General features: G+C 45.5%; 1 pseudogene; it reads left to right on the top strand.

Moving 5' to 3' along the window:
- LOC100670532 (tetratricopeptide repeat protein 4-like) lies at positions 1–23563 on the top strand (annotated as a pseudogene).
- The last annotated feature ends 597 nt before the right edge of the window (positions 23564–24160 follow it).

Below are 24160 nucleotides of genomic sequence, written 5' to 3'. Positions count from 1 at the left end.
ATGGCGGCGGGGGAGCCTGAGAGAGGTCTTTCTCCTCTCAGGTAAGGTGCGCTTAGAGGCAGGGCCCCCCTGACTGCCAAAATCAAATGGATTTCAAGACTGGAGGGGCACTTGCGATCTCGAGACTATGGGTACATATGAATTTATGACACACATACACATATATTTTTATGTATACCGAGGAAAGTGTATAGCTCAATGTTATGTACATGAAACTTATTAATAAATAAAAATTAGGGCTTTTAATCTGTCTTGGAGATCCTTCCACATAAATGAACTTGCAAATACCGCAAAAATTTATTAAGGCCAGGCTTATTCTTAGATCTTTATGACCTCTAGTGGTAGAAGAAGGACTTTGCGACTTTTTCAGATAATTCATTTCATTTTTTTTAAATCATTATTTCCCCTGATATCTCTTGTGTCCATCCCAACTGTCTGTTCCCACAGCCATTGCCGGGGCTGTCCCCATATCCTACCACCACCTCTACAATAGCTTCATTTACCAGTCTTTCTGACCCTGGTTGTCGTCCCCCACCCTGCCATCCCACCACTTCCCTCCTCTCCAGTCACAGCGCAACGTGGGAACACAGCTCCTTTCCCATAGCTCCCACACCGAGAAACGGAACGGAGCTTAAAAGCATGCTTGTAACTCCTCTGACTGCAAAACGTGAGCTGAGCTGGTGTGAGGCTGTTTGCCATCTCTTTTCCTAATCTATGAATATTCGTACATTTCCTGCAGAACTCTTAACATATTTGAGTGGGGAGTACTGCCTCAGAGCTCCCTTGGAGGTATAATGTAACGTGAGTTATAGGCCCTCCATTACCTCTTTAAAATCTAAAAATTCTGAATTCCAAGACACAACAGGCCCCTGGGTGTTAAAAAAGGGATTGGGGTCTGGGTAGCATGCACACTGTTGGTTTCCCACCCAACACCCATCACCCTCTTCCTGACTGATCCTTTTGGGGATTCGTTGGCTTATATGCCTAAAAAGCTCATGACTTTAGGCATGGTTGGATCCAGGTGATTGCCAGAAGCTTGAAACCAACAACTATCCCTTTATACTTGGGAGGGAATTTCTCTGTCTTTTTCCTACTCTCCCCCATTATTGGATGTGTATGAGAAAGCGCCTGGTCCTCCTTGCCCCTGGCAGCCATCCTCTGACCACGAGGGGAGCCAGGCCTTGGATGAAGGCCACACAAAGGTAGCAGTGAGTCCCTAGGTGATGTAAATGGTTAATGCACTCGGCTGCTAACCAAGAGGTTGATGGTTCAAGTCCACTCAGAGGCACCTCAAAAGAAAATCCTAGTGATCTGCTCCTGAATAACCAGCCACTGAAAACCCCGTGGAGCATGATTCTGAAACACGTGGGGTCGCCATACGTCAGAGTCGCCTTGGCAGCTGCTGGTGCTGGTAGAATGGAGGACGGCAGAGCAGATAAACAGAAAGAAACCAAGTCCTTGAAGTCATCTTTCAGTCGCTGACCTTGTCAAGCCTGGAGCCACCCTACCTCTGAATTAGTGCCCTGTGAGACAATGAACTTCCTTATTGTTTAAAGCAGCTGAGTCAGTCTTTTTAGTTACCTTTTCAAAATACGGATCTTATTGCACTCACAGCTTAAAATTATTTTTCCTGCTGCTATGGGGTGAATGGTGTCTCCCAAATTATGTGTTGTAAATCCTAACCCCTATACCTGCGGATGAAAACCCATTTGGGAACATAGGCAGCCCTCGGGTTACCAAAGTCCAGCTTAGAGACAATTCGTGCTTGCTCTGTAATATATGTAAAGTTACCCTCACTTTGAAAAGATTGAACCAAACCCTGTTGTTAGGTGCCAGTGAGTCAGTTCCAACTCACAGTGACCCTACGTACCACAGAACAGAGCACTGCCCAGTTCTGCACCATCCTCACAACCTTTGTCATGCTTGAGCCCATTGTGGCAGCCACCGTGTCAATCTGTCTTGTTGAGGGGTCTTCCTCTTCTTTAATGATGTCCTTCTCCGGGGACTGATCCCCCTGATAGTATGTCCAAAATAGGTGAGACAAATTCTGGCTGTACTTCTTCCAAGACAGATTTGTTTGTTCTTCTGGCAGTCCGTGGTATATCCAATATTCTTCACCAACATTGTAATTTAAAGGTGTTCATTCTTCAGTCTCTCTTATTCATCGAAGCAGCCCCTACTCACAACAAATTCTTCATCAGAATCACCTTCCCTTGCTGCACTTTTAAATCATTGAAAAGACTTCGAGACTTTTTGTGCACTGAAGTAAGGCTAAATAAGAACCCTATGTTCGGATTTACCTACAAATTGCACCTAAAGACACAGTTAGGAAGGGATCTGGTAACCCAGGGACTACCTGTAGTTTTCTGTTATGCTAATGAGGTGGTATTAATATAGGGTGCGTCTTAAGTCGATCTTTTTTGAGATACAAAAGAGCAGAGTAAGCCAGCAAGCACAAATTGAGAGGAGGATACACATTACATGATGGCCAAGGAACCTAGGAATAAAAGCTGAAGAGACAAGGACCTTCCCCCAGAGCGGACAGAGGGAGAGCACCTCCCCCTAGAGCACCTGCCCTGTATTCGGACTTCAAGCTTCTTAAACTGAGAAAACAAATTTGTTAGAGTTTTTTACTCACTTATTTCTGTTACAGCAGCAATCGCTAACTAAGACACATGGCGTTTAGAACACAGTGTTCTCTGACCCCTTAGCTCAGGGCAGAGATGATCTATCCCCAGCCAACCTCTCCAGCCTCACTCACTCAGACTCTGTCCTCCAGCAACACTAAGTAAACTGTCCTCAGTTCCCAGACTCTTCCAAAAGCTTCGCTCCTCCACGCCTTCGAGAAGGCTGTTCTCTGCCTGGAATGTGCTTCTTCCACTGGCAATCCAATGCATAGTCCGCCTTCAAAATTCAGAGCGTTACCTTCCCTGAGCACCTCGCCCTAGTCCCCAGGGAGCAGGACTGCAGAGAGAAGTGAGAGTACAGGGTAGGCATGGCGGAGTGAAGACACTACCAAGAACAAAGAAGATATGAAAAGACAGAGAGGAAAGATGGAAAGAAGCTGAATCCTGGTGAGAGCCTCTGAGGCCTGGGGTCAAGCCTCATGGAAGCCCTCTTCACATTTCAAATCTTCTGAGCTTTTTAATTTCCTAAATCATTTAGGTTAGTTGAAGTCAGATTTTTTTGTTTGTTTCTTGCAAAGCATTCTGAAAACTCTTAGTCATGCTTTGCCACGGACTGGTAGGTTTTCAAGAGCAAGGGCCGTAGGTTGTTTGGTTTTCCATTCCCAGTTCTTAGTTTCTGGCACTTCAGAAGGTGCTCAGTCAGTTTTGTTTTGTTTTAATTTAAAAAAGTTTCTCATTTTTGCAAGTTTTGGTTTATATGTATACTTCAAAAATTTTTTCTATCAACATTTTTAGCTGAATATATAAACTTTATGGGGCAGTTCTACTCTGTCCTATAGGGTCGCTATGAGTTGGAATTGACTCGATGGCAATGGGTTTTTGGTTATATACATATGTACATGTATATAGATTCCAGACAGACATATGAGATCTTACAGCTCCAGGTGTGTGACACATACCTTCCTCATATTAATCCTAGCCCGGCACAGAGTTTGTTCTTTTAAGAACAAAACTGAGTACATATTCAGTGTGTCATATTTAAATGGCATTGAGGGCTTAAAACCAAAAAACCAAACCCATTGCTGTCAAGTCAATTCCAACTCCTAGCAACCCTTCCAAGGAGCCCTGCTGGCGTAGTGGTTAAGAGCTTGGCTGCTAACCAAAAGGTCAGGAGTTCGAATCCACCAGCCTCTCCGTGCAAACCCTATGGGGTAGTTCTACTCTGTCCTACAGGTTTGCTATGAGTCAGAATTGAGGGTTTAGAACTGAAATATTCAAATCGCACCTACTTTATAAAAATGTCCATTTTTTATTAAAAGTACACATTCTCCAAGTGATCTTGTTTTTAGTTGTACTTGAGGTGAAGGTTTACAGAACAAACTAGTTTCTCATTAAACAGCACACATATTGTCTTATGACACTGGTTAACAACCTCAAGGCACATCAGCACTCTCCCTTCTCGACCTTGGGTTCCCTGTTACCAGCTTTCCTGTCCCCTCCTGCCTTCTAGTCCTTGCCCCAGGGCTGGTGTGCCCTTTTAGTCTCATTTCGTTTTATGGGCCTGTCTAATCTTTGGCTGAAGGGTAAACCTCAGGAGTGACTGTGTTACTGAGCTTTTTTTTCAGTAGAATCTGAGAATCAGGCACCTATTAAGATAAGGTTTGTCCTTCTCAAAGCAGGCCTAAGTGCTGCCCCGGGGAGCAAGACCTAGAGACGCTGATTTGCAAATAGGGCTTCTGCTTTCCCACTATCCTGCCCAGCCTTCTGCACTTGCAGGAAGTCCTAACCCAGAGACAGTTCCTGTGAATGGCCCTCTGGGAGCCGCCTTTATAGCTGGGAAGGGCTCTTGGTAAATTATCAGCTCTCTGTCACACACCCTCCCATCCTTCTTCCCTGGTCCTGCTGAGTAAATCACCCAGCTCACAGAGCTACCAACTTCTTTACCTTTGCTGAGGAAACCGTATGAAAAAGGAAAGACATCAAGCTGTTCCAAGCGGCTATTATTTTGGCGACATTAAACCAGCTGCGATTGAGATGACCCTGATTCAGAGCCACCCATGTGCATCAGGGTAGAACTGTCCTCCACAGGATTTTCTGTGGTTGATATTTCAGACATAGATTGCCAGGCCTTTCTTCCCAGGCACCTTTGGGTGGACTGAAACCTCCAACCTTTCAGTGAGCCGCTGAGCAGCTTAGCCATATGTACCACGTGGGATTCCTTGACAACATGATTAAACAGTTGTTTGGGCTTGGTGGCTCAGCAGCATAACTTCCTGTAGCCCTCCCTGTGCTAAGCCAGCCTTCATAGTAGAGGAAAGACGGCGGGCCGGTCAGATACCACGGCACAAGGTCTCCGTGATAATGCAGACCTTTTGAAACAATTGTTCTTCTGACAGCGGAAGAAACCCAACTCAAGAAAAAGGAATTTTTGGTTTATAATAAGCTAAAAAGTTTGTGACATTAAAAAAAAAAAAAAAACTTTTTGCTGTGGGGTCGACTCCAACTCACAGTGACCCTATAGGACAGAGAAGAGCTGCACCATAGGGTTTCCAAGGTGGATTCAAACCACCAGTTTTTTAGTTAGCAGCCTGAGCTTTCAAACACTGTGCCACCAGGGCTCCTTCTGAATCCAGGTGATCGACAGAAACTTGAAGCCAACATTTTACAGCTGAGGAACCTCTCAGAAATGGACCTTCTCTTTCTTTTTGTTGTTGTTGTTGGGTTGGGTCCCACTGAGACCATTCTGACTCATAGCAATCCCGTGTGAGAGAGTAGGACTGCCCCATAGGGTTTTCTTGGCTGTAATCTTTGCAGTAACAGATAGCCAGACCCTTTTCCTGTCATGCACTTAAACGTTTGTGGCACCAGGGCGCCTTAAAAGTAACCTAGACTGGATAAAAAGGTCACCTTCCCATACCCCTCACCCCTACCTAAGATGGCTGCCTACTAAAAGGCCAGCAGTTCAAACGCACCAGCCGCTTCTCGGGAGAAAGATGTGGCAGTCTGCTTCTGTAAAGATTACAGCCTTGGAAACCCTATCAGGCAGTTCTACTCTGTCCTACAGGGTTGCTGCAAGTCAGAATCGAGTCTGTGGCAATGGGTCAATAAGAACACGCAGATACATCCGAATAACTCAGTTCTGGTTATGACCGCCCCAGAAGGATAGACTGCATTCCTAGGTATATCCCACCTTGCTTGGCATCTGGGACACTTGGGACTATCAGAGAATCTGAATTAGACAGCGACTTTTGCTCTTCAACCTCACATTTCCAAACCCTCTTGCTAGAGAATTCTACTGAAAAGTTTCACAAGCAAATATGTAGTCATGTTAAGTCAGTAGGTGATAATGAAAATTCATTCAGTCGACAAATATTGAGCACCTTCGATGGTGTGTGCTGGAGTCCCTGGGTGGTGCAAAGAGTTAACGCACTCGGCAGCTAAATGAAAGGTTGCAGGTTTGAGTCCAGCCAGAGACATGCGCCAGCCCCTGTTCTAAGAGCTGGCAATACAGCAATAAATGATACAAAGTCTCTGCCTGCCCTCTGAGTGCTGACTTTCTAGTGGAGGACATGGGAGGAGACGAACAAAACCAACCAATAAATTCTGGTAATAATCGGTGCTATGAAGAAAATAAGGCCAGGTACGGGGCTACAGAGTGGTTCTTCAGAGGAGGGACAAGTTCCCTTGCTTGGGGTAGGGAGGCCAGGAAAGGCCTCCTTAGGAGGTGACATTTGAACAGGCACCTAACTAAGTTCAATGATTGCCCCAAGTGAACATCGAGCGACGAGTGATCGGTGCAAAGATTCTGGGAGGAAAAGTTCCAGAATTACAACAAGACCACATGACGAGCTGAGTGAGGAAGGTGGCAGAGAAGGAGATGGGTTCAGAAGGGAGTCGAGAGCCAGGTCCCAGTAGAGCCTGGGAGCTGCAGGACGTTACTGGGCGTTATTCAGAGTGACAGAAAGTCATCGGAGGGTTGGGAGCATGGAGTCATCAGATCTGAGTGCTGTGTTAAAAAGTGTCTTCATGATGTTCTTGGAGATGCCACTGCAGGGAGGAAGAGTGATGACAGGCCCATTTGGAGGCCACTACTGTGGTTCAGAAAGAATGATGGCAGCCCAGGAGAGTATAGTAATGGAGGTGGTCAGGCATGGTTAGGCTGAGATATGCACTGCCTTAAAGTGGAAGCCAGTAGGGCTTGAGAAGGAAATAGATGGGAGTTGCAAGGTGTACACCGACTAGCTTTGGGCTGGAGCAGCTGGAGAATAGTGGTGTTATTTTCTGAAATGGAGGAGGAGCCTGGGGCTAGTATAGGAGGGATCCAAGAGTGGACACGTTAAGCTGTTGTGTAGGGAGTTGGAAATTTGAGTCTGGAGCCAGGGATGGGCCTGCAAAGAGATGGCATTCATAATTAAAACCACAGCAGGAGACGAAAGGAGGGTGGATGGAGATTAGGACCCGACCCTGAGTGTCTCCAGCGTCCAGATGCTATGTTCCTTTCCATGTGCTGCCAAACTGACCAGCTTTTGCATGTTCTTCCCTCATTCATGGTGGCTGGAGGGGTGAAGGGTCTCCCTACTTGGCCCTTGCCCAGCTGAGCTGCTCCCTGTTGCTGTGTGTGCCTGTATGACTTTGTTTCAGCTTGAGGTCTTAACCCTGGCCACACGATAGAGTCATCCGGAAAACTTAAAAAATAACATTGCCCTGGGCACATTCAGACAAACCGAAATCTAATTTCTGGGCTGCGACTCCAGCATCTGGATATTTTACAAGGGTGATCACGTTCCACAACGGAGACTGAGAACACCGTACCAGCCGCTGCAGAGCACTCCATTTTACTTCACGTGTGGGAATGCGCGTGTGTATTTTTGGCTTATCCCACAACCTGCTGTAAAGGGTCTCTGGACTCTTGGAGAAGGGCATCTTCCAGTTGCCTACCATTCTCAGGCTTCCATGGTATTAGAAGCTAGACACAGCTGAGCTGACCATGATCACTAGACCAAAAGAGAAAGTAACTACAGACACGTCAGGCAAGAAAACGTCTTTAAAAATTTCTCCTTTTTTATATGGAACTAAAGAGCCCTGGTAGCACAGTGGTTAAGAGCTACGGCTACTAACCAAAAGGTCAGCAGTTCGAATCCACTAGCCACTCCTAGGAAACCCTATGGGATAGTTCTACTCTGTCCTATAGGATCACTATAAGTCAGAATCAACTTGAGAGCAATGGGTTTTTACATGTGCAAATATATTGTTTTCTTTGGGTGTGTGTATTTTCAAAAAGGGACTTATACTAAACATGTGACACTGCAGTTTGCTTTTTTTTCACTTAACAAAATGCCTAGGAACTCTTTTTGACATCAGTATATATAGTTCTGCTCTATCCAGTAATGGTAGCCACTAGCTTATGTGGCTAAGCTTAACTTAATTAAAATTAAATAACATTAAAAATTCAGTTCCTCTCTCATGCCAGCAGCTGTATTTCCAGTGTTCAGCAGCCACACGGGACTAGCGGCTGTCATGCTGGATGGTGCAGATACAGAGCATTTCCATCATCTCGGAAAGTTCCATTGGGTAGAACTGGTATAGCCTGTCCTTCTTAGCAAATGTGTATGGGTGTCTGACACTTAGAAAAAGAAGGGTTTGGCTTTTTTTTAACATTCAATTCAGGGAAGAGACCACTTCAGTGAGCATGTCTTTCATGTGAAAAAGTAGGTCAGTCACAGCAAACAGTTTCTCCAAGGGGCGGAAATCAATTTCGTGAGAGTCTGAGGTGGCAGTGAGGCATTTAGGGCTCCAAAGTTTCTCTGCAGAGGGTTGTTTTCCCTTTGCTTTTAGTTTTTTAGATTCCCTTGCCACCTTTCTCATCTCCAAACTGTAAAAACAACCCTCAAAACCTGGTGTTTTCAGGATTCTGCCTCAAAGACTTCCCTCTATTCCTCTGGTACTTACCACCTTCTCCCACAGTCCACCTTCCATGGGGACTTTACACATCTGCTGTTCTCTGAGTGGTTTGGGGACATATTCCACAAGGGCACCATTTATTCTAAGGTTAGAGAATCAGTATTCATGAGAGCACCTCATCACTCATCAAGAGAACCTAAGACTATGCTCTCCTGTACCTCGTTCCAATATGACAATTGCACTTGATACTCCCTGGGTGAGCACAAAATGTTTTAAAAATATGTAAGACACCCCTTGATATGGGTTGAATTGCGTCCCCCAAAGTTGTGCTTCAATTTGACGAGGCTATGATTCCCAGTATTGTGGGATTGTCCACCACTTTGTCATTTGAAGCGATTTTCCTGTATGTTGTAAATCCTACCCCTGTGATGTTAATGATGTGGGATTAGAGGCAGCTATGTTAAGGAGCAGGACTCAACCTACAAGATTAGGTTGTACGTTGAGCCAATCTCTTTTGATATACAAAAGAAAGAAGCTAGCGGAGAGACAGGGGGACCTCATACCACCGAGAAAGCAGTGCCAGGAGCAGAGCGTGTTCTTTGGACCCCAGGTCACTGCACTGAGAAGCTCCTAGACCAGCAGAAGATTGATGACAAGGACCTTCCTCCAGAGTCGACAAAGAGGGAATTTTAGCCTACTAGACTGTGAGAGAATAAACTTCTGTTTGTTAAAGCCATCTGCTTGGGGTATTTCTGTTAAAGCAGCACTAGATAACTAAAACTAAACTGAACCTGTTGCAGTCGAGTCAGTTGCAACTCATAGCAGCCCTATAGGACAGAGTACAGCTGCCCCATAGGGCTTCCTAAGAGCGGCTGGTAGATTCGAACTGCCGATCTTTGGTTAGCAGCCATAACTCTTAACCACTGCAGCAAGACACCACCTAATATTGCTGCTTGAGTTCCTGGAATCAAAATGAAGCAGGAACCGTTCTTGTCTATGAGTACCGAATCCTCTGACTCTTTTTATACTGAGAAACAAAAGACACGGGCAAATGAGAAAGAAAGAAGACACAGATGAGGCCGACTTATAACTGAATAGGCATCTGCAGTAAAAATTCGGAGGGTTTTATACTGACACTGTGTTGGATTTCGTAGGTAACCTAATTGTGACTGTGTTTTTTACTTGCCCTTGTTTGCTTGTTCTTCCACTTATGCGTTCAGTCATTCCAAAAATATTTATGGATTGCCTAGCCTGTGCCAGGTGCCACCATGGTGAACAGGACAATCGTGTCTTCCACCCTCAAGAGGATTTGTAGTTTTAGAGACAGACAAGCAACCAGGCAAAGACACCGTGGGGTGTTACCTGCTTTAGTAATGGTGACCCACTACCATGAAGTCAAATCTGACTCATGGCGACCTCATGTGTAACAGGGTGGAACTGCTCCGTAGGGTTCTCTTGGCTGTAATCTTCACAGACGTAGATCAGCAGGGCTTTCTTCCACAGCACTGCTGGGTGGCTGCCAACCACCAACCTTTAGTTAGCAGTCAAGCACGAATCCTTTGTCCACCCAGGGAGGCTGCCGTGGTAGGGGAAGCATTTGGGAGGAACACTTCACCCACGGTTGGGGGCCCTCCTAATAAGCACTTTTCTTGTACCTCTACATTGAGTAACAAGATCAATTGCAATAAATTATAACTATTTTTTTCTATCTCCTCGCTTTGTGAAGGGCAGGATAAAAATGTGTCCTCAGTACCAGTTACACAGGTTAAGGGATTTGACTTTTCTAACTGGCTTCACCACCACCTTGCTCTCGACCAACAACAAGGCACAGTGTTGAGGTTCCTTTTTCTAAAACTTAAGACTTGTGTTGAGTTCATTTAGATCTGGGGCTCTTACCATAGGGCTAACGATGGAGCCAGTGGGTCTATAAACGTCCCTGAGTTGTATTCAAACTGCTTTGTATATGCCTAAGTGCGTTCTTTTGGGAAGACGATCCATAGCTCTCATTAGAATGATTGAAGACTCATGACCTTGAAGAAATTAAGACGCAGAGATCTAAATATCTGGGGTGTTTGGAAACAATGAGCTCAATTCTTCAAAATATTTGTTGTTGTTATGTGCTGTTGAGTTGATTCCGACTCATAGTGACATCATGTGATAAAGCAGAACTGCCCCATAGGGCTTCCTAGGCTGTAATCTTTATGGGAACAGATCGCCAGGTCTTTTCTCCCTCTGGGCAGCTGGTAGGTTCGAATTGCCAACCTTTCAGTTAGCAGCTGAGCAATTAACTGTTGTGTCACCAGGCCTCCTTTCAAAATATTTAGTCCTTTTCAGACTTGTGGTAAATGGTACAAAATACACAGCCCACCTGCAAGGGGCGGTGGGGAGAGCAGTGCAGAGTGGGAGGGGAGCAGAAGCAAAGCCATAGGACTTATCCCCCAGAGATGGTCTCCAATCCAAACACATCGAGGACTCTCCTGAGGGCACAATGCCCTCCCAAACCCTCCCAAAATACCCACTACCCCCCTGTCCAGGGCCCTGTGGGGGCCCTAATTTTGCAGGCACACCCACTCTGTTGGGCACCGCGGTCACTGCTTCACACACCGTCTTAGTCTATCCTCAGGGCAAGGCTCCGGGGTCAGTTTCATGGCCATCTTCTCACAGATGACGCAACTGAGGTTCAGAGAAACTTAGGGACTTAACCAAGATTCCACAACTCATTAATGACTGGGGATTTCAGCTCAGGTCCACCTAAAGAACTAATTCTCAGCTTTGCCTTCACGTCAGAAGTATCCGGGGAACTTGTAGAACTCCCAATGCTGAAGCCAATCCCAGACCCCTGAATCAGAATCCCTGGGGGCGGGACCCAGGCACCAGATAATTACATTGTGCCCTGCACCTTAGTCAATGTTTTTACCTTAACACACCAGTATTCTTAGGAACTGCTTAAGACAACAAGAAACCTTCAGAAAATGAGTTTCTGGGCAGAGATTCAAACAGAGAGTCGTCAGTTCACCGAAACTGTAGCATGGCCTGGTGTATATAACCCCAGTGGAGCATGCAAATGCCCTTTCCTGAAGTCCTGGTTAATAAGGATAGCCACTATGGAAGGAAGGAGCCCTGGTAGAGCAACGCTTAAGCACTCGGCTGCTAACTGAAGGGTCAGTTGTTTGAGCCTCCCGGCATCTCTGTGGGAGAAAGATATGCCAGTCTGCTCCCATAAAGATTACAGCCTTGGAAACCCTATGGGGCAGTTCTACTCTGTCCTATAGGATCGCTATGAGTCAGAATCAACTCGATGGCACACAACAACCATGGGAAGAGTTGCTGAGTTGGTGAGTGGCACTCAGTCACAGCCTCTGTTGTCTCTGGGTACAAGCACTTGTTTACACAGCCCTGACTGCCCAACAAATCCACAGCCTGTCTAGGTGATAATTGTCACATGCTCAACAAAGGCCACAGCAAGGGAAGCATTTTTTTAGCCACTGCCAAAGGTTGCTTACCTGAAGTCTGCTAGTTAATGACCATGGATAGTAGCTGACTTGGGTGGGAAGGGAGCTGAGGCAGCAGCTTGCCTTGTAGGGCCTGGTTTCAGAATCCAGAACAAGCTGACTAACAGCTGTTGGCTGTGGGTGTGCCTGTAGGGGAAGGGAGCTTGGATCAAAAAGACAATCCAAGGCAATTCCCAGCCCAGATGCACTAGAAATTGCTTGAATGAATTCCAGTTACATTTATATCATCCCAGAGCACTTTTCAGATGCTGTCTGTCACCTGTGGGGTGGGGTGGGGGGAAGGCTGTGTTACCTGTCAGGCAGTCAGAATAAAGAGTGGACGAAACTGATGGAAAAATAGTTATCTGTGCGTAAGATAGGGGGGATGGGCCAACAAGATGACTGCAGTGAAGATCTACAAGGTCCTGAGTGACTGCTATATGACAGGCACTGTCCTGGGGGTTAGAGCCTTTACTCCATTGAATCCTTACACCCAACCTTGTGAGGCAGGAACTTTTGTCCTCATTTTACCAAGGAGAAAGCTGATGTTCAGAAAAGTCCATAAATGAGCCACAGGTCACAGAGCTGTGTAGTGGAGTCAGGAGTGCCTTCTCTAATCTCTCTGATTTTAAAGACCACGCTCTTTCTGTTACACTGTATGTCATATGGTCCCAGAAAACAACCCCCACCGCTGCCAAATTAGGAGCTGTTTAGAACCCCAAGATAAAATGCGAGGGGGCCTTGCATTGAGCTTCTGATGGCCGCACTCAGGCCTGTGAGCCGTAAGCAGCTGTGGGTGGGTGGCCAATCACCATTCTCTCCTCCTGGATCATTTTCTCACAATTGGTTTCATTTCATCTTAAATCGCTCAAAATAAGGGCACAGCTATTTGACAGGGAAAATAAGATGAATTCTAAATTTCGAATTCCCATCTCGATGCTACAAAGAGCTGCTATATAGGGATAGGCAATGAAGGCAAGCTGGGTATGACTATTGTTTATTATAATAAGTAGACACTATTTTCCACACTGATTTTCAGCGGAACCAGTTCGTGCTCACTGCCACATTCCCAAAGAAAAAGTCTGCAATACCAACACTCAGTAAGCTGTAGTCTGAGATGACTATACACATTTTTACAGCTCAAAGTACATGAGACAGGATATAAATGTGGAAGGGACAGCCCCAGCCAGCCAGCAGAGAGTTGGTGCGTAGCTATCGTTTGTTTACCATGTGGCTTAAAAATTGAAACCGAACCAGTTGCTGTTGAGTTAATTCTGACTTAAGGCCATCCCATGTGTTGCATGGTAGGACTGTGGTCCATAGGGTTTTCATGAGGGTGACCTAATGGGAGCAGATTGCCATGCTTTTCTTCTGAGGTGCCTTTGGGTGGGTTTGAAACGCCAACCTTTTGGTTAGTAGCTGAGTGCTTAACCATTTGCACCACCCAAGGGCCAAAGCTACGGAAATTTAGGGGTCTAGGCCCTGCCCTCGGTGCTCCTGGCTTCCACCTGACCATGAGCTGTCCTCCAGTACACTGGGTGTGCAGCCAACAGACAAGTCTTGCCCCTGGCTAATGTCTGCAAGAGTCTGGACTTGGCTGTGATTAGCCCACCTCCTCCTGTTGGGTCCGTGGACTCCAGGTGGTCAATATCTACCATAAAATAGGTGGTTGGATAGTGAGAAGAAGGGAGGTGACGGGTCCTAGTGTCCTCTTGGGGGGGGGGGTGGTCAAGTGATTCCTAGACTGCAGTAGCAGGAAGACATCTGCTAACTCAATAGTGAGGCAGAGACAGTTTTTGCAGAATGACCTTAATCTGGAGTAACCATGTTTGAACCTGCAGGATCCACTCCTCCAGGCAGAGGGTCTTTGCCCAGTAATGTGTGTGCCCTGGTGACACAGTGGTCAAGAGCTTGGTTGCTAACCAAAAGATCAGCAGTTCTAATCTAGTAGCTGCTTCTTGGAAACCCTATGGGGCAGTTCTACTCTGTCCTGCAGGGTCGCTAAGAGTTGACATTGACTCAACAGCAATGGCAATGGAAGGTGTCCGTGGAGGGGGCTTCTGCTCAATTTCCACATCAGAAAAGCAACTGATAACTCCCTCAGAAGCATCCAGAAAATCGAACCACTCTCTCAGTGGACCTCAAACTCGCTGGATGGGGAAGAGGCCAGGTGCCAGGTGTGCACGGTGCAATGGTGGCCCAAGGTCTCCCCATCTAGTACCTGCTTTTCTTTCCAAAAGTTATCCACCTGGAGGACAGAGAGGCAGAATGGGTCCCAAATTCAATTTGAAAGGGCTTACTGAACGCTGAGAAGGATAGGAGAGGAAAAAAAAAAAAAAATTCACACTTAAACTAGAGAGAGCTTGACAAAAAGTCCAAAGAAAAAGAGAAAAATGCTAAGCATTTTCAGAGTGAAAAAGCAGGTTATCTGCTAGGATTCAAACTCATTCTCTTTCCTGAAAGCCCGAGGGACTCTCATAAACTACAGAACTGGAAAAAACTCATCATTGTGTGACACTCTTAACAGTGGAAGAGAGGAAAGGATGGTGAGGGAGGCAAATCTTTCCAACTATCCCTGTCCGAGCCCAAGCACTGGGGACAAACATGTAGTTTGGTAAAGCCAGGTTTCTCGGCTCATTGCAATGAAGCAGGCCTATCTGAAGGACTGTGGAGTCTCTCACCAAAAATAAAAAAAAAAAAGGAAAAGCTAGGGTGTTTGGAGAAGTTGGGGGAAGGGCGGAGTTAAGCAAAATTTAAATGAATCAGCATTTTGATTGGCTGTATTTCTAGGGCTGTATGCACCCAGGGTCCTATTTCCTTGGAAATCATAAGGTCAGGCAGGATGTGGGTGTTTATGTCTAGAAACTTCTTCTGAAGCTCTGCACCTGGGTTAGACATTGAGGATGTCTCTCCGTGTCAGCCAATCTGAGATCCAAGAGCAGAAGATTTCCTTCTTCCTGCCAGAATTTCAGACAGCAAAGTTCTGAGGCCCTATGACTTTAAAAAAAAAAAAAAAAAATTTTTTTTTCTTTTTCACTTTTTTGTGTGTGTGCAGTAAGAAAGCAGCAGTCGTTTCGACACTTCTCAGCTTCAGTGTGTTCTTGGGAGAAAGATTTGTTAAATTTCATCAGCTGGTTCGTCTGTTTCTATTGTCAGACTAATGAATGGCAAGAAGCCCCAGTGGTACAACGGTTAGGCGCTTGACTGCTAACTGAAGATTGCTGGTTCAAACCCATGGAGCAGCCCTGCGGGAGGAAGACCTGGGGATTTGCTGCTGTAAAGATTATCAGAGCCCACAGCCCAGAAAACCCTATGGAGCAGTTCTACTCTGTCACCTGGGGTTGCTATGAGACGGAATCAACTCCACAACCCCCAACTGCCTGAATCGACAGGCAGAAGTGTGTGTACTTTCTCCATCTGAGCTAACTTCTCTTTCTCACTCTTCATATCTTCTCTTCCCCCCGTCCCCTCAGCTCCCTGCCCCAGAAGCTGACCTATATGAACCACATCAAAGGCTCCCATGGCCTCTGGCTTCTGTCTGGGATAGATCTGGCTGGGAGGAAAGGAGAAGGATGAGGTCAGGGTAGTTGTCCCAGTGCCCCTCCTGACAGGACTGTGGAGATGGCCGTGTCCCTCCTCAGAAGATCCCTGCTGCTCTCCAGGAAGCCACTCTGCTCAGCTCTCCCCTCTGAGTTCAGATAACCATCCTCTCACCTCCTTTCAGGGGTGCTAACAGCTTAGCTGCTACCAAGCCAGGTAGTGCACTCACTCACACCTGTGTAAAAGTCTCTTTTTAAAGAAACTCTCCTTGAATTTTCATATTTTTAGCATGCCATCTGTTTCCTGTTGAGACTCTGACTGCTACAGGTGATATAGTCTGTTACTAAATACATATATATATAACCAGAACCCAGTGCTGTCGAGTCGATTCCAACTCATAGACGACCCTATAATATTATTTAATAGATCAAGCTTATAAATAGGTCATTCAAGCTTTATATATCCTTGGGCATGTCACATTTTCTCTGAGTCTTTGTTTCCGCATCCTGTAACAGAGAAAGGTTGCAGAGCTGCTGGTGGATTAAATGAGATGAACTAAGGAAGTTGACGGTATGTTAATTTGATACGCCTAGTTTTTTTAGTGCATAGCTTCCTTGAGGAGGGCAGTTGTGGTTCAGTGGTAGGATTCTCACCTTCCATGCGGGAGACTCGGGTTCAATTCCTGGCTGATGTACTTCAGGCACAGCTACCACTCCTCTGCCAGTGGAAGCTTGTCTGTTGCTGTGTTGCTGAACAGGTTACAGTGGAGCTTGCAGACTAAAACATACTAGGAAGAAAGGCCTGGAGACCTACTTCTAAAAACCAGCCAGTGAAAACCCTATAGACTACAGCAATCTGATCCTATCTTACATGGAGGCACCATGAGTCAGGCCCCGACTCAATGGCAGCTAAAAACAACAACAGCTTCCTTGAGAAGGCACTGTGTCGTAGATCACACACACAGGCACACGGCGTGTCCAAGCTTAACCCTGCTCTCCTTCCAGTCTTTCTGAAGGAACGGTCCTCTTACCAGTGGCAGCTGCTTCCCTCTGTTTAACACCTTGATATTACTCTTTGAAAAATTCATTTCCAATTCAACACATTAGTCCTCCCTCTGAGCTTCAGCCTTAATGTTGAGCCACTTTGATATAAAAGACTTGTCAGGGGAAATGCTGTCATTCCTGCAGCACATTTCTGGAAAACAGCCTTGACTCATCAGTGTTTCATTCCCTGGGGAGATGTGAAGTGACACGATGGCCAAGTTCTGCCTTTAGAAAATCCTGTGATACTGCAGCCGAGCTGTCTGCTCATCAGAGCCTTTAATTCAGCACCAAATAGTTAGGTTTTCACCTTTGGCAGTTACTGTTACCTTGCAAGCAAATCGTGAAGGTCTCATCAGCCATTCCTCATCAAAATAACTAGGACCGTGGAATCCCAGGAACGGCAGCTTCACTGTTAGTTACGATCTGCTTAAAATCCCTGGATTGAGCAATTGTTGTATCCCCAGAATCTGGGAAGTGCCTGGCCTATGGAAAGTGGTCAATAAATATTTGGTGATAAAATGAATTATTGCTGCCATATTTCAGAGGAGACTCAAACAGATGAGGCAAATTGTCCCAGACCAGAAAGCTGGTAAAAGGAAACCGAAGGCTCCTAATTCAGGCCTTTGGACTGTAAATCAAGGACTCATCGTCCTCTGCATATTCGGTGCTCCTGTGGCAAATGCTCAATCAAGGTCCGGGACCCAAATGTGCACAGCTGCCATTCATACAAGGCTGCATCAGGCCCAGAGGGACAGAGAGCGTTGGTACCAAAGATGGCCTTTGTCTCGGCCCCCCAGCCCTCAACTCAGAAGGTGGTTTATCATCCACGTTTTAGGTGTATTGTTGTTAGTTGCCATCGAGTCAGGAGCAGAAGGTAATGTTGCCCGGTCCTGCTCCATCTCTGTGGTCACTGCCATGCTGGAGTCCATTATTGCAGCTACTGTGTAAATCCGTCTCATTGAGGGTTTCCCTTCTTTCCACTGACCCTTTTCTTTACCAAGCATGATACCCTTTACTGGCAATTGGTCTTTCCTGACGACACATCCAAAGTAAGTGAACTGAAGTCTCACCATCTTCACTTCTAAGGAACATTCTAGTTGTATTTCTTCTGAGACTGATTTGTTCATTCTTTTGGCAGTCTGTGGTATACTCAATATTCTCTGCCAATAGTGCAGATTAAAATGGAACTCTTGGGTCATCCAACCCTGGGGCTTCTCGGTTACTATAAGTTGTGGGTCAGTGTTCCCTAAAGACACTGGACTAGGAGATAACATATGAAAAGTGGATTTTAATTGACTAAGTTTGGGAACAGCAACATACTGTATGCTGCTCACCAGAAGGTTGGCAGTTCAAACCCACCAGCTGCAATGTGGGAGAAAGATGTGGCAGAATGCTTCCTTAAAGATTACAGCCTTGGAAGCTGTAGGGGCAGTTCTACCCCGTCCATCAGGGGCGCTATGAGTCAGAACCAAATGGACGGCAACATGTTTATACATAAGGTCACCATGAGTCAGAGCTAATGTGACGGCAACTGACAACAAGCGATTCCCTAAAATGCCATATAGCTGGTGGGGGCAGGGGGGAACAGCAGAGGGTGTTGGAGAGAAGAGAAGCACACAGGCCAAAAAATCCTTTTGGCAAAGCCTCTTTCCCTTGTGGTATTTCCACTGTTCATTCTGTGCCCCTAGGCTGTGACCTTGCATGGGGTTAGGCTCTTCTTTCACCTTCATTTGCAAAAGGCTGTAAAGCATTATCGGGTTTGACTCTATAATCACTGTCTCTCTTGTCCCCAAAGTGAACAACTGCCTAGACTTAGCCTTCTTCCTTCCCTCCACTCTAGTTCAAAACTTCATGCCCTCCTACCTGGACATTTCTAATAACCCCCAAGTGGTCTCTTTTTGGAAACCCCGGTGGCACAGTGGCTAAGACTTTGGCTGCTAACCAAAAGGTCAGCAGTTCAAATCCACCAGGAGCTCCCTGGAAACCCTATGGGGCAGTTCTACTCTGTCCTATAGGGTCAGTATGACTCCTATAGGGTCACTATGAATCGGAATTGACCCAACAACAATGGGTTTTTCAGGGTTGGGTCTCTTTTTTCCCATTTTCTCTCAAGTTTCATCCACCCTGCACCCTCTTACAGAATCATTTTCTTGCTGATTGAAAGATCAAGTCATTTCCTGGCTCAAAGGCCTTCAGCAGTTCAGTCCTCAGCCAGGTGTTTAATTCTCTCTCTACAGTTTAAAATGAAGTCCCTGGGTGGTGTCAACAGCTAAAGCTGCTGAATCGAAGGTTGGTGGTTTGAGTTCACTCAGAGGTACCTCAGAAGAAAGGCCTGGAGATACACTTTAGAAAAAATCATTCATGGAAAACCTTATGGAGCACAGTTCTACTCTGACGCACATGGGGTGGCCATGAGTCAGAGTCAACTGGGCTGAACAATTTAATCTTTTCAGCCTCATTTCCTAAGAGCCATTTCACGAGTGTACATTCTCCACAAGCTGAACTTACCATCGCCAGTAGAGGTCTTGGAAATTTCCTGTCGCTCTGCCTTGCCCATACTGTTGCCACTTCAATGTGTCTAAATTGCTCCCATCTTTTCGATCCAGCTAAAATGCTGGTTCCTGCACAGAGTTCTTTAGGTTGTCTAGCCAGAAGCCCTTGCTTCCTTTTCTGAACACCTACAGTACTGTACACGTTTTATAACACCACTGTCTTTCTTCTATCATATGGATTTCCCTCCATATCTGATCTCCTATATGGTACTCTAAGATCCTCGAATCAGGGAATCATTGCCCAGTTCAGTTTTCTATTCCCATGGTGCCTGGTATACAGAAAAAACTCAATGAATGCTAGTGAGATTAGGACATAAAAATATTTGTGTTTCTGTCAAAATCCCTCTAAAAATCTAAATGATTATTCTAAAAAACATGTTGCAGGAATCTCTTTGGAAATTCTTAGTTCCTAGAAAAATAAAATCTAATTTCACTGGGCAAAACTCTACTTTTTAGGCTGGTGATACTCACCCAAGATAAAAGCACAAATGCGCCCCCTCCCATGAGGAGAATGGCCCTGTCTTCATGCTGTGGGAATGACTGACCAATAGCAGCAGTCCTACCTGCTTGAAGGCAGGTAGACTTCAGGTAGACAAAGGCATCTTACCTGAGCAAGTCCGATGACACTGCAGAGCTTCACTGATGACGGAGAAAGCCCTTTCCTGTCTTCCTGTTTCACCTGGATCTTTATTAAGATTTCCTAGGGTCTAGTTGCTGGGTGGTACAAATGGTTTATGCTTGACTACTAACCCAAAGGTTAGTGGTTTGAACCTACCCAGCGGGGCCACGAAACAAAGTCCTGTTGATCTACTCTACAAAGATTACAGCCAAGAAAACTCCATGGAGCAGTTTTACTCCGTAACCTGTAGGATGGCCATGAGTTGCAATCAACTCAACAGCAATGGGTTGGGTTTGGTTTGGGGTTAGAGGATTAAGAAGCACCGTCTTGGGGTATTTCAGCTGTAAGTCACAGGTACACAAGGTACCCTGGAAGAAACGTGACACAAAGGGAGAAAGTAACAAGCATGGAATGGTAAACCAAAAAAACCAAACCCATTGCCGTCAAGCTGATTCTGACTCATAGCAACCCTATAGGACAGAGTAGAACTGCCCCATAGGGTTTCCAAGGAGTGGCTGGTGGATTCGAACTGCTGACCTTTTTGTTAGCACCCCTTATTAGCTATGTTTTATACCAGGACTTCTCCTGCCAAGAAACTAAAAAACTCACTGCCCTTCAGAAAGTTGAGAGTTGGAAAGTTCAACTCCCTATTATAAACTTTTCTGAGTGGTCCTTGGATTGAAATCCTTGTCCTGGTGAAAAGGAAGAGACCCTCAGTTCACCCAGCCGAGGAAGAAGACATTCCAAATGCCATGGGTTAGCTTTATCTCTAGAAAGGTATTTTTTCTCTCCTTTGAAAGCAGTTTCTGCATTGACCAGAGCAATTCTCAGACACTAGCTGGTGGAAATGCTCACGTGATCTTCACAGACAGGCTTTTCTCCTTTTTTTAATACTTTGTCAATAGCATTTGGTGGGGAAAAATGAGAATTTTCTCATTTCCTACTAAATGACATTACATAAGGCTTTTTTTCCTTTGTTAACAGAAATTATTTTGCCCTGAAAAACATCTTAGTTTTCCTGGAACCAAAATGACTCTCTAAAGACCTCAACTTACTTTTTAGTCATTTGTATTGTGCCAACCAAGTGCATTCTTATTTTTTTCTTTAAAAGGAGACTACATTATCTTCAACGATTCTATGTCCAAGGAATTTTTTAAAATTTAGACTAGAGAGACAGCGTATTATAAGCCCACTTTATTTTTGTTAAGGTGTATCCTCTCACTATTTAAGACATTAATCATGCATAAAATTATACAACAAGAGACTAAGAGCTGAATATATTTACATGTTTGTTCTTAATTTCGTCTCCTTTTAGAAAATGCTTTGAGCAAATTTTATATCATGAAACGAATTGGTAAGCAATTCATTTGACAAGTTATCAGTCACCTTGACATTTAACCAACATTGATTTTGAAGATGGGGTTGTCACTAATTATGGTCTGATTTGATAAATATAGTAAACTTTCACTTTGTCATTTTGCTTTTACTGCACAAGTAATGTGTGATTACTCTCAGTCAGGGCTGGCTTCATGGGCATGTGATCTCTGTCATCATGTGAGGCCCCATGTTTAGAAGGGTCCCATGCTTGGTTTAATGCTCTATTGGAGTCCCTGAGTAGCACAGATGGTTAAGTACTAGGCTACTAACTGAAAGGTTAGTAGTTCAAATTCACCCAGAGGTACCGAGAAGAAAGGCCTAGTGAACCATTTCCAAAAGGTTACGGCCATTAAATACCCTATGAAGTGCAGTTCTACTCTGATACGCATGGCTTTGCCATGAGTCTAAACCAAGTCAGCTGTGGTCATCATCTTGAGATTCTTAATAATTTTATTTTTGAACTTGTGTTTTGTAAGTGAAGTTAGATGGGGCAATGGAACAAGCACATGAGCAGAGGAGACACGTGTCATATCCGTGCCTACCACCGTGGCTTGCCACCCCATCCACACATGGTGTTTATAATGCTCCATGAGCTCAGAATTCTCAACTCCTGGGAGTTCAGTAAGACTCAGAGTGAGCACAAGATTAATATTCTATCTACGACTGAGTAAACGGGGGGTGCTGACAGCCCTGAGAAGCCATTCTTTCTGTTCACACCAGACACACAAATGACCAGCATCCCTGGGTGCTGCTGTCACATCCTTTCTTACTGGTGTCACTTCCTCGATTTAACCAAAACCAAACCTGTTGCCGCTGAATCCACTGCGACTCATGATGAGCCCGTGTGTTTTCCATGGCTGCGATCTTTCAGAAAAGAGCCCTGGTGGCACAGTGGGTAAGCGCTCGGCTGCTTACCGAAAGGTCAGCGTTTTGAACCCACCAGCCGCTCTGCAGAAGAAAGATGTGGCAGTCTGCTTCTGGGAGCCCTGCGGGGCAGGTCTACTCTGTCCTGCAGGATCGCTATGCCTTGGAGTCAACTCAACAGCAAGAGGTCTGAGATTTTGTTTTTCTTTTTTAGTGAACCTTTTGGAAGCAGATCACCAAGACTTTCCTCTGTGACACCTCAGGACGGATCCAAGCTGCCAACCTTGGTTAGTAGCCAAGTGCTTAACCATTCGCACCACCCAGTGATTTCCTTGTTGGGAGCTTTCAACTTCTCTTAAAATGGTGGCATGGAAGGAATGGGAAAGTTAGGGCAGCCCATGACTCTTTTTCTTTCTCATCTTTCCTTACTCATCAGCAAGCCAAGGATAAACAATGTTGGCAGAAACTGCTTGAGTTAAGAAGTGAAATAAAACCAGGTGACCTGATCTGTGCAGCGTTTCCATCGTTCCGATAAGAAAAAAATACCTACGAATGTACGAGCTATGAAATACGATGATTGTGTAATTTTGGTGATTCTGAATGCCACTTAAATGCTCTTATATTTGCGTTTAAAACTGACATCACAAGGGCCAAAGAGGTGCCACAGAGTAGCTTCAGCCAGACGCCACCTCCAGCAATGCCACGGACTCGTTCCTGAAAAAGTTCAGAGCCAGCCCTACTGCAGCAGCTTCCACCAGGACCGGGGGAAGAGCAACTTGAAAACATGTCCCTGTTTATGAAGAAACCTATCCCCCAAAAAGTCCTGACTCAGCTTGGCTCCAGTCGATTATTTTGATGACAAGCCATCTCCAAAACAACAGGCCGAGACCTGTCAAGATAAGGACAATGATTAAAGAAAAAGACTACAAGAAAGCTCTGCTTTCATACAGAGAAGAATTAAAGAAGAAACGTGCAGGCTGGGATTTGAACGTTGTCCTGTACAGCAAGTGGGCAGAGTAGTACCTGGGCAATTCTCATTCTGCCCCCGTGATGGGGTGTCTGCCAGGAAGCTAAACTCCTGTCACCTCAAAGCAATGGCAAGAGATGCCCTAAGCCATCTGGAACTAAAAAGCTTGGCTGAGGCCCTGAGCTGGTATGATGAGGGGCTGAAGATAGATGCCAAAAAGGAGAAGCTTCTGGAATGAGGGCAAAAGCAAACATGTGAAGCGAACTGAACAGAGGGATGTAGGGAAAGCAAAGTTGAAAGAAAGGAAGCAGAAGCAGACTGAGACTTTAATCCAGGCCATCAAGGCTAGTCTCCACAGCAGGTTAGTCTCCAAAGCTGCTGGTGAGGATGAAGATTCAGCCTCAGAAAGTTTAGGTGAGCTTTTCCCAGCTGGGATCTGCTCTGAGGACCACTACGGAGCCACAGTGAGTCTTGACCAGGGCAGGCTATACCCAGAGTATGCCCAGTCAGACTTCATCTCTGCTCTCCACCAGGACTCCAACTTTATTGATCATCTAATGGTGATGTGATGTGAAAGCTGGACAATGAATAAGGAACACCAAAGAAATGAAGCCTTTGAATTACAGTGTTAGAGAAGAATATTGAATATTATGCCATGGACTGCCAGAAGAACAAACAAATCTGTCTTGGAAGAGGTATAGCCAGAATGCTTATTAGAAGCGAAAATAACAAGACTTCGTCTCACGTACTTTGGACATGTTAGCAGGTAGGACCAGTCCCTGGAGAAGAACATCCTACTTGGTAAAGAGAGGGTCAGCGAAAAGAGAAAGGCCCTCAATGAGATGAACTGACACAGTGGCTGCAACAATGGGCTCAAACATAGCAACGATTGTGAGGGTGCTGCAGGATCAGGCAGTGTTTAGTGCTGTTGCATATAGTCTCACTATGAGTCGGGACCGACTCGACAGCCCCTGACAACAATGGTGACATTTGGTGAAACACCTCTTGGGACTTTGAGCAGAAACTATTGCCCTGATAATTTAGAGGTCTGTTTTGAGGATACGAGTCTCTAGGTGGTGCAAATAGTTGAGCACCGGACAACTAACCAAAAGGTTGGCAATTCAAATCCCTCTAGAGGCACCTTGGAAGAATGGCCTGGCAATCTGCTTCTGAAAGGTC

Source organism: Loxodonta africana, chromosome 15 (genome assembly GCF_030014295.1).
Source record: "Loxodonta africana isolate mLoxAfr1 chromosome 15, mLoxAfr1.hap2, whole genome shotgun sequence".
Lineage (NCBI taxonomy): Eukaryota > Metazoa > Chordata > Mammalia > Proboscidea > Elephantidae > Loxodonta > Loxodonta africana.
This window is presented reverse-complemented; position numbering and strand designations above follow the sequence as displayed.